A 22,925-nucleotide genomic window follows, 5' to 3' on the forward strand; every position below is an offset into this window, starting at 1 on the left:
CTTATGCAAAGCATGTCTAGGAAAGACATGTGGAAAATGGCAATGACAGACAGGTTACATCAGAAAAAGGGTTTCCAAGAAGTTGCAAATACACTGGTTCTAAGGGTTCACTAATCTTAAGGTGCTTTATGTGGAAATTTCTATTCTATGAATGTTTAGATTCTATAGACCAGAGGCATCTGGGTCTGTGCACTGGTAGCTTGATGAGGCAGATAGAGTTTGTGAGGAAAAGTACTATAGTATTTGTCCACTAATACCTATGACAGACGAAAGCATATTCAGTCCTATGTAGGGGTTATGACCAAAGATCACAGATGTTCTAAATACAGTAACTAAGACAGAGATGGGACACACAGAACTGACTTACCAACGTGCATGTTGGGAAAGAACATTCCCAAATGGAAGTTAAGTTAGAAAGGCTATCCTGCTATGAGCGGAAGTGTGGCCAAGTGTGTTTCAGTACCAATAATGAGTTATACATGAAGCTGAACTCTACCTAAGCACACGAGGTATATACAGACGCTATAAAGTGTGGTCTCAGCATCCTGGTCCTCTGTGGTTGGTTCTAGGCTCATAAAATTACTTTAAATGCAATGTTGCTGTCCTGTGACTACCGTGTAAACATTTCCATAAAACTAAAGTGACTCATTACCACTTGGACATATGTATGACTTCTTGGCTCCAATTTTCTGATAATAGTTAACTATAAAATTCTCCTGACAACCACTTGGGGCTAACCAGTTAACACTCAAAAGATGGGGAAACAAATGAACAGCATGTTCCAGAAGGTAAAAGATTACAACTTTGATAAAGCTTCCCTTACTTATTAGTTAGTTAAGTTTAAGATACCATAATTTTTCTAAAACTGTTTCTGAAATGCAATTTAAGTATACAATTGCAGATCTTCAAATATATAGAAGTTGAAAGTAGAATGACTTTACTGCTGTTATTAATTTTTACTGAATTTCTATTTAAAATATCTAAAAGAGCCCAAATGATTCCAGATTAATTTTGATAGCCATTTTCCAATCCTAGGAAGTCATATTTTCTAATACTTTTTGCTTCCCTAAAATAAAAAGGACTCCTACATATTTAAATTTATAAAATAAGAGTATCATGAGCTGTTTATTACCAAAACCTAATTTAATCATGCTACAGGAGTGTTTAAGAAGTCATTATCTGTTATTATTGATTATAATAATTACAAGGCCTATAAGCTTTTTAAAGACTTAAGTAAAAAGGAACATATTATAATAGCCATGATTATCAAATGAGAGGTAGGCAATTAGTATTTATGTGCTAAGAAGAGCTTTTCTATTTGACAGTGTGAGGTAATGGGTGGGAGAGTGCATCAAGTGAGCGAACATCAGTCCCACACTGGCCTGCCCTCACAATTCCAATCCATGCATTATAAACAAGTTGGTTAAAAAAAATTTTTTTAAGGTATCATAGATATACACTCCTATGAAGGTTTCACATGAAAAAACATTGTGGTTACTACATTCACCCATATTATCGAGTACCCCCCGCCCATACCCCATTGCAGTTACTGTCCATCAGTGTAGTGAGATGCCACAGAGTCACTACTTGCCTTTGAAGACATTTTTGAAGCAAAGATCATCTTATTTACTGATAAGTCTTTTCTTTGCTAAACTACTTGGGTGCATGTATTACACTGGATTGTTCTTTCCTCATGATGTCTTTTTATGCAGATTAGCTCTACCATCATCAAATGAACACAAATGTATCACTGCCCTTTTCATCATGATAATCTCTTTTCCAGTTCGGTAGCTGACGCTATGTTAACATTCTTAGTACCCATCATTAATCTCATGGCTACTAGTATTGGAGCAGAGGACATAAAAGTAACAGCAAATCTTTACTGCATACTGCATTTCTTTTTTGGAGGGTGAGGGGGCCGGGTGGTAAAAAGGGTTCATACCAAGGTTTATTCTTGTGGTAGCAAGGTCGAGTACCAGAATCACTTCTGCATCTGGCAGTCTGCAAGTCCATCTCTGACTCGGCCTCCACTCAAGCCTCTGCACTGAGCATTAGGCACAGATCTTTATATAGCAAAGCAGGCAATAATGGCTTATTGCCAACATGTGTGCAAGCATGCATCTGCACAGTAGGCCAAGTATTACATCATTGTGCATAGTGCATTTCTTATCAGACTGGTGGCAATAGGCTAAGCAGAAAACTTTGGAAGACCAAATTCACCCAACAGTAAATAATGATCTCAAATATAAAAGAAAACTTCAATTATACGTTACAAGGAGACACAAAGAAAATCATTTATGGAGTTTGAATTATTATTTATCTCAATAAAATGGTACTATCCTATAAACGTATTTTCAAGGAAGTCCAAATACCATACTATACTATTGAATATCCTTGGCAAATGTTTTCCAGAGTTATACAAGATACTGTACTAAAACAAATTAGGACCATCTCAACACACAAGCATTTATATAGCCTATTATGTTCTCAATATTCAGTTCTCTTTGTAACTATATAGCACAGCATGTCTGGTAGAAAATAGAACATAAATTACAACTGACATCCATCTGCTGTATCCTCAAATGTGTGAAGATAATATAACTAGAGAGATGGTCTGTGTGTCCTTGTTTTTTAATTGATAACAAATCAAAAGAGATTAGTTAAATGTACGGCTGAAGGAACCATGACCTCTAGGATTATTTAGAAACATGTAAATATTTATAATTTGCACCAGTTACCTTGAAAAAGTTTACAAAGATGCTATTAAACTAGTATGACACAGGTTTATGTATACAATTAAGAAATTAGGGAAAGAGGTTGATAAACTATTACATGTATGTTTTATTTCCTACAGGAATATAATTGATTAAAGATAACCATAACATCTCATGCAAGTAAAACCATAGCTATTTAAAGTTGCTCAAATATGATGAGTGATACAGCTTTACAAGAGACAAAAGTATGCCTATTTTTAAATGATGTGTGTGTGTGTGTGTTGGGGGGGAGTTAAGTAAATAATTCATCAGCACCATCAGTATGTTTAATGTGCTTATATTGTTTTGCTCAATTACAAATAGATAATTTATTTGTATAAGTAAATATATAATAAAAATACATATGCTAAAATAATATAAATGGTGGATAAAAAATACCAAGAAGTAATATAAAACTGCTTGAGCTACTATATTTGTCTGACAGCAATAAACTTAATTCTTTAAAATATTGTATATTCTAGAGTTTCAACTAATTAAGATTATTCTTCTAACATCTCATTCCTTATAGGAAATTTCCTACAGGTTAAGTGAGGAAACAATTTCATTTTCAGATAAATGAGCCTAATTTTGAAGGAAGGGAAGGATACTATTCCTTTAGGACAATCTCAAAACACAAATGAACACAAACACACAATTGAGATGACCACTGTCTTCAGCGAGGTAGAGTAATTCCAGCCTCTAAAATTATGTAAATTAACATTGAAACACTGAAAATGTTTGTAAATATGGAGGGTGAAAAACAAGGCTGAAGTTAATTTTTACTTAGGAAATATTTTGTTTACTCTCTACCTCTAATCAGAGAAAACAGTTTTTTTTTTTTTGAGAGGGCATCTCTCATATTTATTGATCAAATGGTTGTTAACAACAATAAAATTCAGTATAGGGGGGTCAATGCTCAATGTACAATCATTAATCCATCTCAAGTCTAATTCTCGTCAGTCTCCAATCTTCTGAAGCATAACGAACAAGTTCTTACATGGTGAATGAATTCTTACATAGTGAATAAATTCTTACATGGTGAACAGTACAAGGGCAGTCATCACAGAAACTTTCGGTTTTGATCACGCATTATGACCTATAAACAATCAGGTCAAATATGAATATTCGTTTGATTTTTGTACTTGATTTATATGTTGATCCCACATTTCTCTCTTTATTATTATTATTATTTTTATTTTGAATAAAATGCTGAAGTGGTAGGTAGATGCAAGATAAAGGTAGAAAACATAGTTTAGTGCTGTAAGAGGGCAAATGTAGATGATCAGATGATCCGGTGTGTGCCTATGGACTAAGTATTAATCCAGGCTAGACAACGGCAACAAAACATCCATGGATGCAGAAGATTTCTCTCAAAGCAGGGGGGGTGAGGTTCTGAGCCTCACCTCTGTTGATCCCCAAATTCTCACCTGATGGCCCCCCTGCGACTGTGCCTGTCTTAGGTTGTTCGTCCCTTGAGGAATCTTACCCGTCTCTGGCTAACCAGTCATCTTCCGGGGCCATACAGGGAAATGTAAAGTTGGTAAGTGAGAGAGAAGCCATATTGTTTGAAAAGGTTAGCTTTTTACTTCTTTGCAGATTTATGCCCTGTGGCTTCTATGCCCAGCACTTGTCTCGAGGTATCTTTACCACCTGGAGGAATTATGATGCTAGGTAAATTCGATATGAGGCATGAATTCTATATAAGGGTTGTAATTAGGAAGGAAGAAGAAAAGCTATAGATGTAGCATATGGAAGAAAACATGGGAGGATTGATTATTTCTTTGACATATCTTCTTGTAGAGTACCTTAAGTATGTATAGGTTTTAAACTACTAACTAATTTGCACACACATATTAACATAATAGGAATACGGTGACATAAACAAAGCAAATCTATAATTACCATCCATCTCCAGTGAAGCCAAGAAAACCATTTAGGCACCCTAGGCATTTGTGAAAATTTGTCTATGATATGATGGATATTGTCCAACTGTACTTGAACCGTCTGAGAGAAATCAGACAAATTAAAGCAGCCCATTTCTGGGATCTGTTCACATCCCATATGTTCTTTTAACCGTAGATAGTCTATAGTCATAAGATTTTGGAGTGCTACACCTTGCACCCCTCCCAACTCCTCAACAGTACAGATCCGGTCAAATTCGTTGTCTCACTGTATGCACATGCCAGCCTAGACATCTCCCTCCTCATTCCTATGGCAAGTCCAGGAGACGGTGGGCTGGATGCAGCCACAAACGCAGCATCGTCTGGATCCCTGTGGAGGCTTTTTGATGATCATCCCCCGGCACAAGTCCTCCAGAGAGTGCTGATGGCGGAAGCTCCTCCTCATATAGTATCTTAGTTCATTTTCTGGGTATCCAAGCTAGGCCTTGATCTTCTGCGTAGAAACAAACAGACCCTTTGCCCACACTTTGACATGCCCTCTATACCACTGTACAGAACTCATTGGAGGTCAGCACACAGTAACTGCTTTTTTTTTTTAAATTTTATTAAGAGAAAGGAATATTATCAGAAAAGAGTACCTCCATAGCTGATCATCTGACACCCTTTGAGTGATCAACATTAAGGATATTTAAAGCATGCGTTGATCTTTGATTTACCAATAGTTTTATCCTATCAAGGAGTAATCCCCCCTTCCTTCCTTCCTTCCTTCCTTCCTTCCTTCCTTCCTTCCTTCCTTCCTTCCTTCCTTCCTTCCTTCCTTCCTTCCTTCCTTCCTCCCTCCCTTCCTCCCTTCCTCCCTTCCTCCCTTCCTCCCTTCCTCCCTTCCTCCCTTCCTCCCTTCCTTCCTTTCTTTCTTTTTTTTTTTTTAATTTTTAATCTACACTTACATGAAGAATACTATGTTTACTATGCTCTCCCCTATATCAGGTCCCCCCTAACAACCACATTATGGTTACTGTCCATCAGCTTAGCAAAATGTTGTAGAGTCACTACTTGTCCTCTCTGTGTTGTGCAGCCCACCCTCCCCCCCATGAATGCTAATCTTAATACCCCCCTTCTTCTCCCCCCCGCCTTATCCCTCCCTGCCCACCCATCCTCCCCAGTTCCTTTCCCTTTGGTACCTGTTAGTCCATTTCTGGGTTCTGTAATTCCGCTGCTGTTTTGTTCCTTCAGTTTTTCCTTTGTTCCTATACTCCTCAGATGAGTGAAATCATTTGCTATTTCTCTTTCTCCGCTTGGCTTATTTCACTGAGCATAATACTCTCCAGCTCCATCCATGTTGCTGCAAATGGTTGGATTTTTCCACTTCTTATGGCTGAGTAGTATTCCATTGTGTATATGTACCACATCTTCTTTATCCATTCTTCTACCGATGGACATTTAGGTTGCTTCCAATTCTTGGCTATTGTAAATAGTGCTGCGATAAACATAGGGGTGCATCTGTCTTTCTCAAATTTGATTGCTGCGTTCTTAGGGTAAATTCCTAGGAGTGGAATTCCTGGGTCAAATGGTAGGTCTGTTTTGAGAATTTTGATGAACCTCCATACTGCTTTCCACAATGGTTGAACTAATTTACATTCCCACCAGCAGTGTAGGAGGGTTCCCCTTTCTCCACAGCCTCGCCAACATTTGTTGTTTGTCTTTTGGATGGCAGCTATCCTTACTGGTGTGAGGTGATACCTCATTGTAGTTTTAATTTGCATTTCTCTGATAATTAGCGATGTGGAGCATCTTTTCATGTGTCTCTTGGCCATCTGTATTTCTTTTTTAGAGAACTGTCTGTTCAGTTCCTCTGCCCATTTTTTAATTGGGTTATTTGTTTTTTGTTTGTTGAGGCATGTGAGCTCTTTATATATTCTGGACGTCAAGCCTTTATCGGATCTGTCATTTTCAAATATATTCTCCCATACTGTAGGGTTCCTTTTTGTTCTATTGATGGTGTCTTTCGCTGTACAGAAGCTTTTCAGCTTAATGTAGTCCCACTTGCTCATTTTTGCTGTTGTTTTCCTTGCCCGGGGAGATATGTTCAAGAAGAGGTCACTCATGTTTATGTCTAAGAGGTTTTTGCCTATGTTTTTTTCCAAGAGTTTAATGGTTTCATGACTTATATTCAGGTCTTTGATCCATTTTGAGTTTACCTTTGTATATGGGGTTAGACAATGGTCCAGTTTCATTCTCCTACATGTAGCTGTCCAGTTTTGCCAGCACCATCTGTTGAAGAGACTGTCATTTTGCCATTGTATGTCCATGGCTCCTTTATCAAATATTAATTGACCATATATGTTTGGGTTAATTTTTGGAGTCTCTAATCTGTTCCACTGGTCTGTGGCTCTGTTCTTGTGCCAGTACCAAATTGTCTTGATTACTATGGCTTTGTAGTAGAGTTTGAAGTTGGGGAGTGAGATCCCCCCTACTTTATTCTTCTTTTTCAGGATTGCTTTGGCTATTCGGGGTCTTTGGTGTTTCCATATGAATTTTTGAATTATTTGTTCCAATTCATTGAAGAATGTTGCTGGTAATTTGAGAGGGATTGCATCAAATCTGTATATTGCTTTGGGCAGGATGGCCATTTTGACGATATTAATTCTTCCTAGCCATGAGCATGGGATGAGTTTCCATTTATTAGTGTCCCCTTTAATTTCTCTTAAGAGTGACTTGTAGTTTTCAGAGTATAAGTCTTTCACTTCTTGGTTAGGTTTATTCCTAGGTATTTTATTCTTTTTGATGCAATGGTGAATGGAATTGTTTCCCTGATTTCTCTTTCTATTGATTCATTGTTAGTGTATAGGAAAGCTACAGATTTCTGTGTGTTAATTTTGTATCCTGCAACTTTGCTGTATTCCGATACAGTTCTAGTAGTTTTGGAGTGGAGTCTTTAGGGTTTTTTATGTACAGTATCATATCATCTGCAAATAGTGACAGTTTAACTTCTTCTTTACCAATCTGGATTCCTTGTATTTCTTTGTTTTGTCTGATTGCCGTGGCTAGGACCTCCAGTACTATGTTAAATAGCAGTGGGGAGAGTGGGCATCCCTGTCTGGTTCTCGATCTCAGAGGAAATGCTTTCAGCTTCTCGCTGTTCAGTATAATGCTGGCTGTGGGTTTATCATATATGGCCTTTATTATGTTGAGGTACTTGCCCTCTATTCCCATTTTGCTGAGAGTTTTTATCATGAATGGATGTTGAATTTTGGCAAATGCTTTTTCAGCATCTATGGAGATGATCATGTGGTTTTTGTCTTTCTTTTTGTTGATGTGGTCAGAGAAAACAGTTTTAAGTAGCTCAGAATTTTTTTCTATGACTGACTTCCTTCCAAAACAAACACAGGCTTATTAAAATTTTGCTGAGTTTTTTGTGACAAGTTCTTGGTACTAGTTTAGACTGAGGGGGTAGGCATCATGTACTACAGCTTGGCTTCCTATTTTAGGGCACCTGGAAGCCAATTTATATATAACTAATTTCCAAACAAAGTTAAGAGCATGAGATTGACCGTTACCAAGGATTTTGGAGAGCCACATGGCTCAAGTAATGAAAAACTCTTTGGGCCTAACAGGCTGTACACAGATCTTGAGGCCAAAGCAATGAATGATACATAATTTTAAGGGCCATCTTTACATGGCGAATCTCATCTAAATTAGGGGTTTTATATTTAAGATAACAGTATCCAGATACTGATTTCAACAAGGAATTAGCATTGGGGGGTACTACTACCAGAAGCCAGTTAATTGCTAATGCTCTGTAATTTCTTCCTCTTTTTTTACTATTTTGTTTAACCCAGAAAATTTGGACAGTTTACTTAGAAGACATTAAGGGGACAAAGAGAGACTTTTCATTCCTCAATAGCATAAAATCCTCCACACTGAAACAATCCAAGCTCCTCTCACAACTGAACTGTCCCCAGCACTCCTCCCTCAGCTGCATCTGGCCCTTGTGGGAGCTCGTGCCAGGGCCCAGCGAGGACAGCGGCCCAAGGCAACCCTGGCCAGCAGCAGCCCAACCCTGACCAGCAAAGGCTTCTTGTCTTCCAGTCATCACCAACTTGGAGTCCCCCTGGTCTGGCCACACATCTGTAATCTGGTTAAGACTTAAAGTGTTTTGTTTTTCTTTTTGATATACATGTGGTCCTAGCTTATTAAATACAGAAGTTCAGCATTTTTAATAAGACCTCAGAGCTGGCAGCAGGTCCCCTCCAGAGAAAATGCAAGCTTCAGCTACTTGCCTATTCATCACTTTCAGATTAGTAGCCTTGGTTCAGTACAAGACTCAGGGAACAGTTCCAGCCTCCACAGCGCTCAGAGCTGCCAGGCCAGCCCTGTGACAGCCACTTCTCAAAGCCAAAAGTAGTTTCATCTAGTCCATTCTTACTTGACTCATCCACTGGCAAAGATTTCAGGCAGTAATTTATCATTTGTATGATTCACTTTGTGACCCTCCTCCAAGTTATTAGTTTTTCCCCCCTTTGAGCATTCAATACCACTTTCTCAAAATGCAAGGTACAAAGCAGCCAAAAGATTATATATTCAAAGAATTTTTAACTCCAAAGATCCACGTAAGTATAAAGCCAAATAAAGTCTCTCTCTCCCTCTCATAACGAGTTTTAAAGAGAGAGAAAAGTACTGGCCCATGAATAAACATGTATCCTCATGACAGCCTGAGATCAGGTAAGGCTATGAATGTTTATGCACCCCAGGCTAACTGGAAAATGACATGTGTGTAACTTACTTCATGACTCAATGACAAGTCTTCACAAACCACAAATAATATACCCTCCATATTACTATCTGGTGATTATAAGTTCTTGGAGCACACAGACCATAGCTGAATTGGCTTTCAACTATACTGAGCACTGTGCCAACCACAAATGGAGCCTTAATAAAAGCTTTTTATGCTGATTGCACATGATCCAGATTTCACCCCTTATGCTGAGCATCAGCTAGTGTGGGTCTCTGCTCAAGTTTCTGGGAAATGCCTGGAAATGGGTAGCACCCAGCATTATTAGAACACTCCATGTTTCTGGAAGAGGTGACTTGCAAGTATTTGGAGGGCTTGATAAATGGATTTAAAATGTCTCATAATTGTGGTCATGTGTGGAATTCAAAAAATACATGCAGTATTTTTGTTTATGTCAACATATTTATTGTGCCACAAGCTCTTACGGGAAAGGTAGATCAAGACAGTGAAATCATATTTGTCACTTACATTAGAACTCCATCATCAGCTTCAAATGAAGCCACGGCCATGACGGTCCTCAATTCAGAGTAAGCTTACTATGGTTATAATTTATATTTCAACATGTTGCGTTGGCCTGGGGTACTGGATTATCACTTCCCCTCATAAGCAGTTTTAACATGATGGTTTACAAGCTACATGTATTATTAGCTACACCTCTCTCTTACTTGAATTGAATAATGACCAACTCACTTGAAAAAATGGTAACATTAAAATGGCCCGCTATTAATCAAAGGGAGAGGTAACTTTTATGTATATTTCTCAATGTGCATAACAATCCCATGCTATACAAAAAGACCTATCTCTGTGGAACATTTTGCCTGGAAATAAGAATGAGCTTTTTTTTTTTAAGAGAATTGGGCTGAATAGACCTCTACTAATGTAGAAGTACAGGTTATAAATTCTTTGTACCTCCATTAACCCTAATCTCCATCCCCAAAATATAAATAAATACAGGCAAGAACTTGAAATGGCTTACTTGCTTTAGAAATTCTAGGTCAAAGTGATGTTCTTCAAGTGGAGTAAATTAGTTCTCCGCAGACTGTGGCTTTTCTAGGCATGTGTTACAACCTAACACTTTTCCACACTTCCTATCTTTATTAAACTACATTTAAAGCTTTAGAATCAACCTCCCCCACCCTCCTGAAAACATATAGGCATATTAAACAACATGGAATTGCCATATACCACATTATCAGTAAAAGTCAAGCATTTTTTAAACTTCCCTGAAATATATATGAATCATTAAGTGAAAATTATTTATTGGTCTGAAACTTATGATCAATTAATGAATTTTTAAGTTATGATTTATATGTGCTCTTCAGATGGAAGAAATGTGGCTGAATGAGAAAAATACAGATTATTAATTAAATGTCATTAATATAGAATTAATAGAATAGGAATCTACAGAAGGATTCTGCTAAATTCTTTTGAAATGCCTATAAATTTGCTTGGCACAAGGAAAAAAACTAAGTCCTCAAGTACATACATATCAGGAAGTTTCGGAAAAATTCTTAATAAAATTCATTAAGTCATTCTACAAATAACTAATAGGCACCAGAAATTAATTAAATGGGTTAGGAATTGCAAGGTGTTCAAAACAGTGATTTACAAATAACTAGACTATGTAGTATCTATTATGATTACCACTTGTGCACAGACAATGGTATAAGAAGACAATAACACCTAGTCCATATCTTCAGGAAATTCATAGTTTAGAAAACCCTAAAAGCTTGGGGGCTTTAGGAATGGGTCATGTCACTAATAACAAATAAAAATCCAGTACTGGTGAATATGCAATGCAATGACAAAATAAATTCATACATTGTTGTTAATTTACTGTAAATGAGCACAAACATAACTGAGATAAATTTTAAGTGCTGTGAAAACATTCTTATCTTTTAACTCAATAATCCTATTTTTAGAAATCCACCTTAAAGCAATTATTATATACTGGAGGAAAATTAAGACTCATTAAGGAATTCAAAAGCATGGCTTCTGTAGTGTAACAAAAGGGAAGTAAAAATATATCTGACAATGGTGTCATGGATGAATAAACTTGGAAGGACTATACATAATTGAAGTGATAAATATGAAGATTATAAATTTACTTTTACAGTATTTAAAAACAAAAATTTTGTAATTTATCCACAAAACATATGCATATGAACAAAAACAAATAGAAACACAAAACTTACCATGAAGTCAAATAAAAGTGATTTTCCTAGACCCAAACCTTCTAAAAAGTTACCATACTTCAAACATTTTTCTAATTAGATGCTGTGCAAAATACTTTAGAGACAGCCTCCCATGCTTCTAAATACACCAAATATTTCAAAACATGACCATTCTGCCCCAGAAAATATGCTAATACTTAATCACTGTAAAAATGGACAGTAATATTAATAAAAGGAATATTTGATAGAATAATTAGAATTAATTAACTACATACAGATAAGGTGGCTTAATCATCTGCTGTATCTGAGCACACTTCAAGGATGGGATTGTAAAACCCATGGATGCAGATACGTTTGAAAGGTTTGTTTTGATCTCAAATATTTCCATCTGCACAAAAGCTGAGTTCAAGAGACATACTCCTAGTGTTTGCTTTGCTGTCCACAGAAGGTCAGAGAGAAACAAATCTTGGAATGGAAGATTTTTTTTTTAAAAGAGTAATTTCCATAGTTTTCCAATACGAAGAAACTTCTAAGCCAGCTGGCATTTCTTTGTTGTGGCACTGTCTCATATACTGTGGGTTCAACACCATCCCTGGTCACTACCCACCAAATGCTAGGACCACCCCCCTCCCACCAAAGGTTGTAAAGACAAACTAATAATGTCCGCAGATACTTCCAAGGGTCCCCTGGGCAGCAAATTGCACCCAGGTGAGAACCATTCTTCTAAACTGATGCTTATTTATTCTTTAATTAAATCACACAATGTTTGCCAACAACTAATGGATATGAGATAGTCTCAAGACTATAACTTATACTTCCTGAAGTCTAAAGACTATAACTTGTACTTCCTGAAATTTTTGCCTACTGTTATTTTAAAAAAAAAGCTCTAATTTGACATTAGGGAACAAAAAATGCTTGCTGATTTAAGAAAGCCACACTTAGAAGAGACTTTTATTCAAAAGCTCAAATAGAAATGATGATCTTACCTTCATTTATAACTCCAGTTACATTTCATTTTATACTAATTTAATTCACTTCTTGAAGCAATAAAAAGATATTCAAGTAATAACTATAGCAAAGGTGCTAAGTGATCGTTACAAATATTCTAGAAGTCCCAGCACCTCCCCAGACCCGCCCCTACTACTTTTAGCTTTAGAGATTCCTGATGCAATTTCACTTACTTACTGCATGTTTGGAATGATATTCCTCAACAATTTTTGTTGTAAAGATCAATTAGTTTAACCTTATTAACCAATTATGTCTGTATGCATTTGCTGTGAATGCCAACTCAATTCAACTCAAATATATGTTGATCACCTAGCTTGTAAAAAAAGTAGGCTAAGTATTTTAATACTTAAAGCCACATAGGCCTCGAAACAAATTCCAACTGGTAAGGAGGATAGGATATTAATCCTCAGAATACCAACAGGGTCTCCTGGACTCAACTTTACCTTCTGGTTTCATCTGGAGCAGTTCTATCTACTTGCAAGGATTGATACTTCTGACTTTAGACTGTGCTAAAGAAAGCCCAATAATATAAAAAGTAAAGGAAGGAATCATGTAGAAGGATGATGCAACAGGGACACTGTCCATTTTATTATTGTGTTCCCAAAACACTGCATCATCTTTCAAAAGGTATAAAAGAAGTCTAGACTTCATTGAATACAATTGAAAATGTTTATTTTTCCACAGTGGTAAGTAGGAGAAATGGGAGAATACTGACAGGAGGTATTTCACAATTATTAAACAAACCAGAAGATTAATGAAACTGATCACATAAGCAACACCCCACACTACAAGTCTTCAGATGATATCCTAAATGAAGAATCTCAAGTTCAGGAACTGAAAACTGAGCAATGTATTTCTAAAAACAAAAAGGAAATAATAGTATTTGTAAGACCGGAGGTACCAGAGGAAGGGACAGAAGGGGCGGGTCTCACTGGAGGAACCCAACTCGAGCCAAGTAAGGAAGAGAACGGGAATGTCACTCAAATGATTCAACGGAAGGTCCCTAGCCACAGGTCCCGCCGAGAATACGCGTCATAGTACTCTCTCCCCAGCAAGACCAATCATCCATGATTACGACACCCACACCGGCCAATTAGCTGTGTTTACAATACCCTCAGGGCTCCCCAAGCTCCCTTGATAAGCCTGTCGCCCCTCCTGCTGGGTGCAATTTCCCTGGCCCTTGCGTGCACGGACCAGTGAACCTCGCCCAGGTTTGCGCTAATAAATTTTATTTGGCTTCTTTGTTGCCGCTTACCTGGTCTGGTCTCGCTTACCTTACAGTATTCTGTTTTTCTTTTTTTTTGGTATCATTCATATACAATCAGATAAGCAACACTGTGGTTACTAGATTCCCCCATTATCAAGTCCCCATCACATACCCCATTACAATCAGTGTCCATCAGTGTAGTAAGATGCTATATAAATCACTACTTATCTTCTCTGTGTCATCCTGCCTTCCCTGTGCACCCCCACCTACAATGTTATATGTGCTAATTATAATGCCCCCTTTCCCCCTTCTCCCTCCCTACCCACCAACCCTCCCCAGTCCCTTTCCCTTTGGCAACTGTTAGTCCATTCTTGGGTTCTGTGAGTCTGCTGCTGTTTTGTTCCTTCAGGTTTTGCTTTGTTCTTATGTTCCACAGATGAGTGAAATCAATTGGTACTTGTCTTTCTCCGCCTGGCTTTTTTCACTGAGCATAATACCCTCTAGCTCCACCCATGCTGTTGTAAATGGTAGGATTTGTTTTCTTTTTAAAGCTGAATAATATTCCATTGTGTATATGTATCACATCTTCTTTATCCATTCATCTACTGATGGACACTTAGGTTGCTTCCATTTCCTGGCTATTGTAAATAATGTCATGATAAACATAGGAGTGTATATGTCTTTTGAAAATGGGATCCTGCATTAGGGTAAATTCCTAGGAGTGGAATTTCTGGGTCAAATGGTATTTCTGTTTGTAGTTTTCTGAGGAACCTCCATATGGCTTTCCACAATGGATGAATTAATTTACATTCCCACCAGCAATGTAGGAGGGTTCCCCTTTCTCTGCATCCTCACCAGCATTTGTTTTTCCTAGTCTTTCCTATGTTGGACATGCTAACTGGTGTGAGGTAATACCTCATCGTGGTTTTTATTTGCATTTCCCTGATAATTAGCAATGAGGAGCATCAGGGAGCATCTTTTCATGTGCCTGTTGGCCATCTGAATTTCTTTTTTGGAGAAATGTCTGTTCATATCCTCCACCCATTTCTTATTAGGGTTATTTGCTTTTTGGGTGTTGAGGCATGTGAGTTCTTTATATATTTTGGATGTTAACCCTTTGCCAGATGTCATTTACCAATATGTCTCCCATACTGTAGGATGCCTTTATGTTCTGCTGATGGTGTCCTTTGCTGTACAGAAGCTTTTTAGCATGATGTAGTTCCATTTGTTCATTTCTTTTTTTGTTTCCCTTGCCCAAGGAAATGCATTCAGGAAGAAGTTGCTTATATTTCTATTTAAGAGATTTTTGCCTATGTTTTATTCTAAGAATTTTATGGTTTCATGATTTACATTCCGGTCTTTGATCCATTTAGAATTTACTCTTGTGTATGGGGATAGACAATAATCCAGTTTCATTCTCTTGCATGTAGCTGTCCAGTTTTGCCAATACCAGCTGTTGAAGAGGATGTCATTTCCCCATTGTATATCCATGGCTTCTTTATCATATATTAATTGACCACATATGCTTGGGTTTATATCTGGGCTCTCTAGTCTGTTCCATTGGTCTATGGGTCAGTTCTGGTGCCAGTACCAAATTGTCTTGATTACTGTGGCTTTGTAGTAGAGGTTGAAGTTGGGGAGCATAATCACCCCCACTTTATTCTCCCTTCTCAGGATTGCTTTGGCTACTCAGGGTCTTTTGTGGTTCCATATGAATTTTAGAAGGAAATAGTATTCTTATCCACTTAGTCATTCAACAGGAAGGACGGTATCATTATTTTGCCACAAAACATCAACTATATTGCTAAAATTACTAAAAATATACATGACACCTTTCCTCTTTTATGATGCTTGTGCAACAAATTTTATGTCTGTGCAACAAGATTCTTTTGATACAGTTTGGAAGCAGACAAATTACCACAGGCAGGAGTGTCTATAAAGGTGGTTATATTTGACCCTTGAGCAACATAGCTTTGAACTGTGATAATACACTTATACATGGATTTTTTTTCATTACACATATTGGACAATATTTGGAGATAAGCAGTAAGTTGAAAAAACATTTTCTCTAGCTCAGTTATAAAAATACAGTATATAATATATAAAATATGCAAAATATGTGTTAATCAACTGTTTACGTTATTGGTAAGGCTTGTGGTCAACAGTAGGCTATTTGTAGTTTAGGCTTTGAGAAGTCCTACATTATGCCCTGATTTTTTACTGTGCAGGGTGTTGGCACCCCTAGCCTGTGTTGTTCTAGGATCAAATGTAGAAGTAAAGAATCAATGTAGAAGTTGGGGGATGAGGGGTGAGTGGAGGCTGGAGGATGATTCTAATGGGTGTTAAAAAATCATGACTTAAAAAATATTCTGCAATTACAGACAGAAGATGGCTGTTCTTTCTTCCATAGAATTACGAGGTCTCAAAGTTTTAAAAGTATTGATTTTTTTACAATTATTAAGTAAAAATGCAAGTGCAAGAAGACCAAAAAGTCTGATAGGCTGGAAACCAACATAGATGTATCTGAAATCTGGAAAATTTAAATTTGTAAAATAGATATATTCCAGGTTCATGCATGGCAGGTGACTAGCAGCTTATTGCCTTTAAAGGATACTGCCCATTTCAGAAATCCCTACCTTTAAAACCAGAAAAAAATGGAATAAAAGTCTGGGTTTACTCTATCTAAATTTAAATTCAAATTAAAATATTTACTATATTAATTCTCATTAAATTTCTCAATCAAGTTATTCATCACTACCCTAAATTTTATAAGTTTTTTAAATACTTAAAAATATTAAAAATTATAATATGAAGGGCCCACAGTACCTCGATAGTTAATGATGCTGAGCTGACTTTTTGGCATAGTTCAGGGCAAGGGGATCATCAGGACAGACTCAGTTGACTGGGCCAATGAGCTTTGTACGGTACCATGTGTTTCCATGTGGGTGTGCACGTGCGCGTGCACACACACACACACACTCTCTCTCTCTCTCTTTCTCGATACCTTAATCAACTAAAGAACACTCTCCTGAGCTACAAAGTTCAGCCTTTAAAGAAGGGCATGGTATGATGCAGAGATGTATAGTGAGAGACAAGCAATCATTTATCTGGATCTACCTTCAGCAGCTTTCTTTTTTTTTTAATTAAAAGAAAAAAGGAAAAAAAAATCACCTAACCCAGGAAGATCTATTAGAATGTCTCTCAACACATTCTCACTGATAATGCCTGCAACCCTACAAACAAGATACTACATCATTTAAGACTCTGTTTTGAAAAAAGTGCAAGGACCAGCTCTGGAGAGGAAAGGTAGTGTTATAATAGAAGAAAGGATCTTTCCTTTTATCAATGGCTCTATGAATTCAACAACCCCTGCGGACTACAGTTTTGGCTGGATTCTGTAGTTCCAGGTGGGAGTAAACTCAACCTCCAAACCTCACTTCCCAGGTCAGGCTGGGTATGTGGCTCCTCTTAAAAGTTAGTTTTCCAAATGAATTTTCCCATAGAAAAATTCTTACCCATGATGGCGGGGCTCTGTATCCTATTAATGTAACTAAGCTACATTATTGATTGCATAAATAGGTAGTTTGAGGTCAGCTGAGAACTTAATCAGTGTAACACTGGAGAAAGAAATACTGAATTATGTACAAAAGAATTTGGGGAAAAACTGATTTGTATGTATCCAATCTTTTAAAAGACTTACCTTTTTCAATGAATTCATAAGAAAGCTCATCCCACAAAGAATGTTTCTCTAAACGCCTCATTAGCAGCAGCAAAATATTCAACTCCTATCTAAACAAAATCTCACTACTTACCAACACAGTCTATTAAACAGAATCAAATTTTACTTAGAGAAGATCAGAGGTTCCCCTTCCTTCTCCCTTCTTCAACAACTGTCATTTAGTGTCCCCTAAGGACATTTTACGTAAGATGTGTTAAATTTCTATTCTGGTTCTGCATTTCAAGTGTCACAAGGGGGGCTGGTTCCTGGAACTGGGAAGCTGCCAGGTGGCAGGAGCCCAGCTTGGGTGTGGGTCAGTGGTGCAATCTCTCTCCTGCTTTGCCCACTTGCTTTGCCTGATGAGGACAAAGGCAAACATGCCTGCAAGGCTAAGAGAAAAACACTTTCAAAAATAAAGTGATGCATATGACCTGATATCTTCATTATATTAAGTAAAACACAATTATTTTAAATCTTGAAAACATGAACAGGCAAAAGCAGTGACTCAGAGTTCAACCTTAGACTGTATTACTGGGCTATATAAACCATTTACCTTAATGGGAGAAAAAGTGTTGAGTAGAAATTTTGAGTATCTAGAATCATGATGTTTAATACAATAGCCACTATCCATATGACTACAGAGCACCTGAAATGAGGTAGGTCAGAACGAGAAGTGCTCTAAGTGTAAAATATGTGCTAGATTTTGTATGAAAGAAATAAAGAATGTGAAGTATCTCATTAATAACTACATGTTGAAACGACAATATTTTGAAAATACTGGATGAAATAAATGTTACTGAAATTAATTCACCAGTTTCTTTTTACTTTTTTAAAGGCCGCTATCAGAAAATATAAAAGTACATTATGTAGCTCACCATTGTATTCTTATGGGACAAGTTGGTTGGTGCTACAACACAAGACCTTCTAGAACATCCATATATGGACCATGAAGTCCTTACCAAAAGCTATGAAAGGAATTTTAATAAGAAATACAATTTGGTTACAATTTATTGAAGACCAATGTGTGAGTCATACCCAGTACATAAACTGTAGTTTGGATTCTAGCAGGTAAAAAGAGAAGTGACTACAATTCATTAGTAGACAAGTCACAAAATAAAAGAACACAGGAAAAGCAAAGGTAGGATAGGAAAGCAAAATATTTCAAGGGGTAATCAGAGAAGACTTGTAAAGGAGGTACTTTTTCCTGGTGAAATTTAAAAAATGTATAGGATTTTAGAGGCTATGGCAATATGTGGCAGTTTAGAATCAACAAATACCTTTGTGTTATATTAACACTATCTGATGAAAAAGGAAATACATTTTCAGAAGGGACAGAAAGGTGGAACAAAAGCCCAGAGAAAGAAAAGGCCAGGGGGTTGGCGATGTCAGTAGATAAGGTAAGGCATGTTTATAAGGATGACATGCATGCTGGTGCCAAGCAGTAAGAATTCTGAGTGCCCTGCAGTGGAATGTGGACTTTTCTATAGGCTGTAGGAACCATCAAATATTTCCCACCAAGTAGTAGTAAGACTGAAAACACGTAACAAGAACATTATTAAGGCATGGAGCATCATCTGGGAAGAGAGGAAACAAAAGCCTATGGGGCACGTAGACTGAACTCCAGGTAATGGGAAAGGAAGTCAAGGTATGAATGAGTACTTTAAGAACATTAGAAAGTACAAAGGTTGCAAAAGAAATTGAGTGATTGATACAGTAATCAAAGAAGTTAATATACTAGGAGGTAAACAATGATCTGAACTCAGGTAGTGGCAGTTCAGGGAATAGCAGTTTGGTAGGCAGAAGTGAAGAAGCACATGATAAGGGCGGTGAAAATAGAGTATGTGGGTGGCAAGCGAACACACAAAAAGATGCTCCCCATCGTCTGTCATCAGGGAAATGCAAATCAAAACAATGAGATACCACTATGCACTATACACATCTATCAGAGTGGCCAAAATCCAGACCACTAACACCACCAATGCTGGTGAGGCTGTGGACCAACAGGAACTCTCCTTCACTGCTGGTGGAAAGGCAAAATGGTACAGCTGCTTGCAAGACAGCCTGGAGGTTTCTTATAAAACTAAACATACTTTTAACAAAAGTCCAACAATCAAGCTCTTTGGTATTTTTACCCAAAGAAGCTGAAACTTTAGGTTCACAAAAACCTGCACACAAATGTTTATAGCAGCTTTATTCGTAGCTGCCAAAACTTGGAAGCAGCCAAGATGCCCTTCAGTGGATTAATGTATAAAAAACATGTACATCCAGACAAAGCACTATTACTCAGCACAAAAAAGAAACAAGCTATCAAGACATGAAAAGACATGGAGGAACCTTAACTGTATATCACTAAGTGAAAGAAGCCAATCTGAAAAGCCTACATACTGTATGATTCCAACTCTATGATATTCTGGAAAAGGTAAAACTATGAAGACTTAAAAAGATCAGAGGTTGCTAGGGATTAGTAGGCTGGGAGGGATGAAGAGGTGGAATAGAGAGCATTATTTAGTGAAAATACTCTGTACGACATAATGATGATGAATGCATGTCATTACACATTTGTCCAAACCTACAGAACGGAGAATGCCAGGTGAGAACCCTATGGTAAACTATGGATGTGTCAGTGTAGGTTCGTCAGCTATAATAAATGTACTGCTCTGGTGAGTTGTTAATGGGGAGGCTATGCATGTATGGGGCTAGAGGGTCTATTGGAAATCTCTGTACCTTCTGTTCAGTTCAATTTTGCTGTGAATCTAAGCCTACCATGAAAAAAAAAAGCCTTGAATAAATTAAGAAAAAAAAAAACAAGAAAGAGTGAAGGTGATCAAGTGTTTGGAGAAAACATAATCATAACAGGGCAGATGGGAAACAAGGGGATGGCAGAAGACAGAGAGATGTTGAGGTGGAACAGAAATTTAATGAATTCAACAAACATGTACTAAGTGCCAATTGAATTCCAGGTACCATGGTGGAGAAACTCACAATGGCTGGCCATGGAAGGGTCTTCTGTGGAGCATGAAGGAGACTGATGCTGGGAACAAATTAGAATGGGGTTGTCTCAGGCCAACTGCTTTGTGGAAGGTGATATAGGTCATCAAATATTGATAATAAGGTGCATCTAGTAACATTAAGATCCCAGTTGGTATTACAGTACAAATAAGAAATGGAACTAACCGGGGTATTGTATGACATGATACATCAACCTTAGAAAACTCAGGAGCAATTAAAGGGAGTAATTAACTTTTTCTAAATATGGAGGACTGACAAAAATATGCTGAGAAAATGTGAAGGGTATCAACAAGTACAGGATATTCAAATGAATATGTGAAAATAGTTATCCATTGGGTCCATTCTGGTAGAAAGAACACCCTTATTCCCCAAAAAGGAGAATAATGGACTACAAGTCTGCATCAAGTAGGTGATCATAAGGGAAGGGTGAAATTCAGTTGGACTTGATGAGTGTTTTAGGTTTAAATCAGAAGATCATGGTCAGAGAGGAATGGCAAAGGCAGAAACCCTAAGGCTATAATGTTTCTAAGCAATAGAGTCCAAGGGAGGACTGTGTTGCAGGTAGCACAGATGGAATACAAAGGAAGGAGATGAGGAAGTAGGCAGCTAGATTTTAACTGGTGATTGTAAGAAAGAGGGCAGACAGTAATATAACCAGAGAGATGGATATTAAAAGAGGTACAATTACTGAGTGACAGAAATAAATAAATAAGGGACTCAAGGCCAGAACAGGAAGCCCTATGAATCTCCAGCACCGGTGAAACGGTTACAGGAATATAAAGGGCCACAGAGAGGGTTTCTTAAGATATGATGTTAGCATTGATTTCAATTAGGTCAGTAAGTTGGAAGGCGTATAGAAGGAAAAGATCAAGACATACTGAAATACACTCCCAATAAAAAGTAGGTTTCACAAGATATAAAAAATGTGTTAAATGGGAAAGTGGGCCTGACAAAAGCCTTTCACTCACAGGATTAAGCAAAAACACCTATTTTTAACTTCAAAAGTCCCTTGTAAACGAATGATTGTGACTGATGGTTTACCAGCCTTGATACAGGGTCACAAGTTCACAGTCAGCTCTATGTAATTTTAACAGTGGCCATGGAGCTTTCTTGGTTTACTTGCCATTATTTAGGTTGTTTACTAAGCACACAGTCATTTCAGTAATGAGAACTGATCAGGTATCCAACCGACCTATGACCAAAGAGAATGCCTACCCAACTACTTCAAACTTCCCTTTAAACTACTGGTTGCACTGACACCGTATAGTAAGAGCTATGGCAATGAGAATTTTTTCCAAGAAGTGACTCTGAAACTGTCTAATCTATGTATGACTGAGGAAGAACAAGAAAAAGCTATAAAAACTGTAAGAACTAAGCACCTCCAACTTCCAGGTAAAGCATCAATGAAACCCAAACCACTGGACTTTTCTGCATCCAACACATGGACACAGGTGAGGGGAACAGCCATGGCCCAGAACACAACTACTTAATTCCATGGCAAAAACACTCAGAAGCTTTCGCACTGGCACATCCTGTTCTCACTGACATTTACTGCCATGGGAGAAGGACAGTTCATATTACTGAACTTGCAACTTTTATAAACTGAAAACACTGTGAGAATACATTTTCCCCTTCTTTCTTTTCTTCTTTATAATTTATTTGTTTGTTTAGCTTTATGTCTTGCTACACTGAACACAATTTTTCTAAACCTAGTAAAGAGGGAACACAAAAGAGCTTAACTAACAAAGAGTCATGATAAAATTGGTGACAGCCATGAATTGAAGCCTCAAAACCGAAATGGCAACTGCGGATTCTTATATATTTGTGAGCTGTATTTGCATTTTTGTAATATTATTTTTAAAAGTCTACAAAGCATATTATTAAAAAGAAAAACCTGTGCCCGACTATGTAAAAGTCAGAAAACTTTATATTAATAACAAGTCTTACAATTCATATTTAATGTTCTACTTGGCAATCTGTCAACACTAGGGAATATCTGAGAGAATAACTGAAGGAAAAAGAGAAGTGATATAATTATGGTTACCTTTTGGGGATGACAGAGCAGGAAACTGATGACTGAACTAGATGTCTTTCATTTAACCCAAAGGTTCTGATTTTGCAATTTTTTGATCTGAATATAGATGTCTGCTTTTAATTAAAAATAAGAATCTATGAGTTATCAGATCGAGATCTCAAAGAAAAACAGGTGAAAATGTATTTCTTAACAATCATGAAAGTTAAAGAACTTTAGCAAATATTTAAAATGCTTCTGACTTCATTTACAAAGAAAAAGACAATAAAGGGCAGAAAACCCCATAAAAGCAAATGAAAAACTCCAAAACCAAATATTTCTTAACAAAAAT

At 37.3% G+C, this 22,925-nt stretch overlaps 1 protein-coding gene across 8 annotated transcripts in view; it reads right to left on the minus strand.

Moving 5' to 3' along the window:
* The window catches only part of APP (amyloid beta precursor protein), a 241,096-nt gene that overhangs the window by 120,781 nt on the left and 97,390 nt on the right, over positions 1–22,925 (minus strand). The gene's annotated exons all lie outside the window — the stretch shown is intronic.

The sequence above is a fragment of the Manis javanica genome, chromosome 3 (genome assembly GCF_040802235.1).
Source record: "Manis javanica isolate MJ-LG chromosome 3, MJ_LKY, whole genome shotgun sequence".
Classification (NCBI taxonomy): Eukaryota; Metazoa; Chordata; class Mammalia; order Pholidota; family Manidae; genus Manis; species Manis javanica.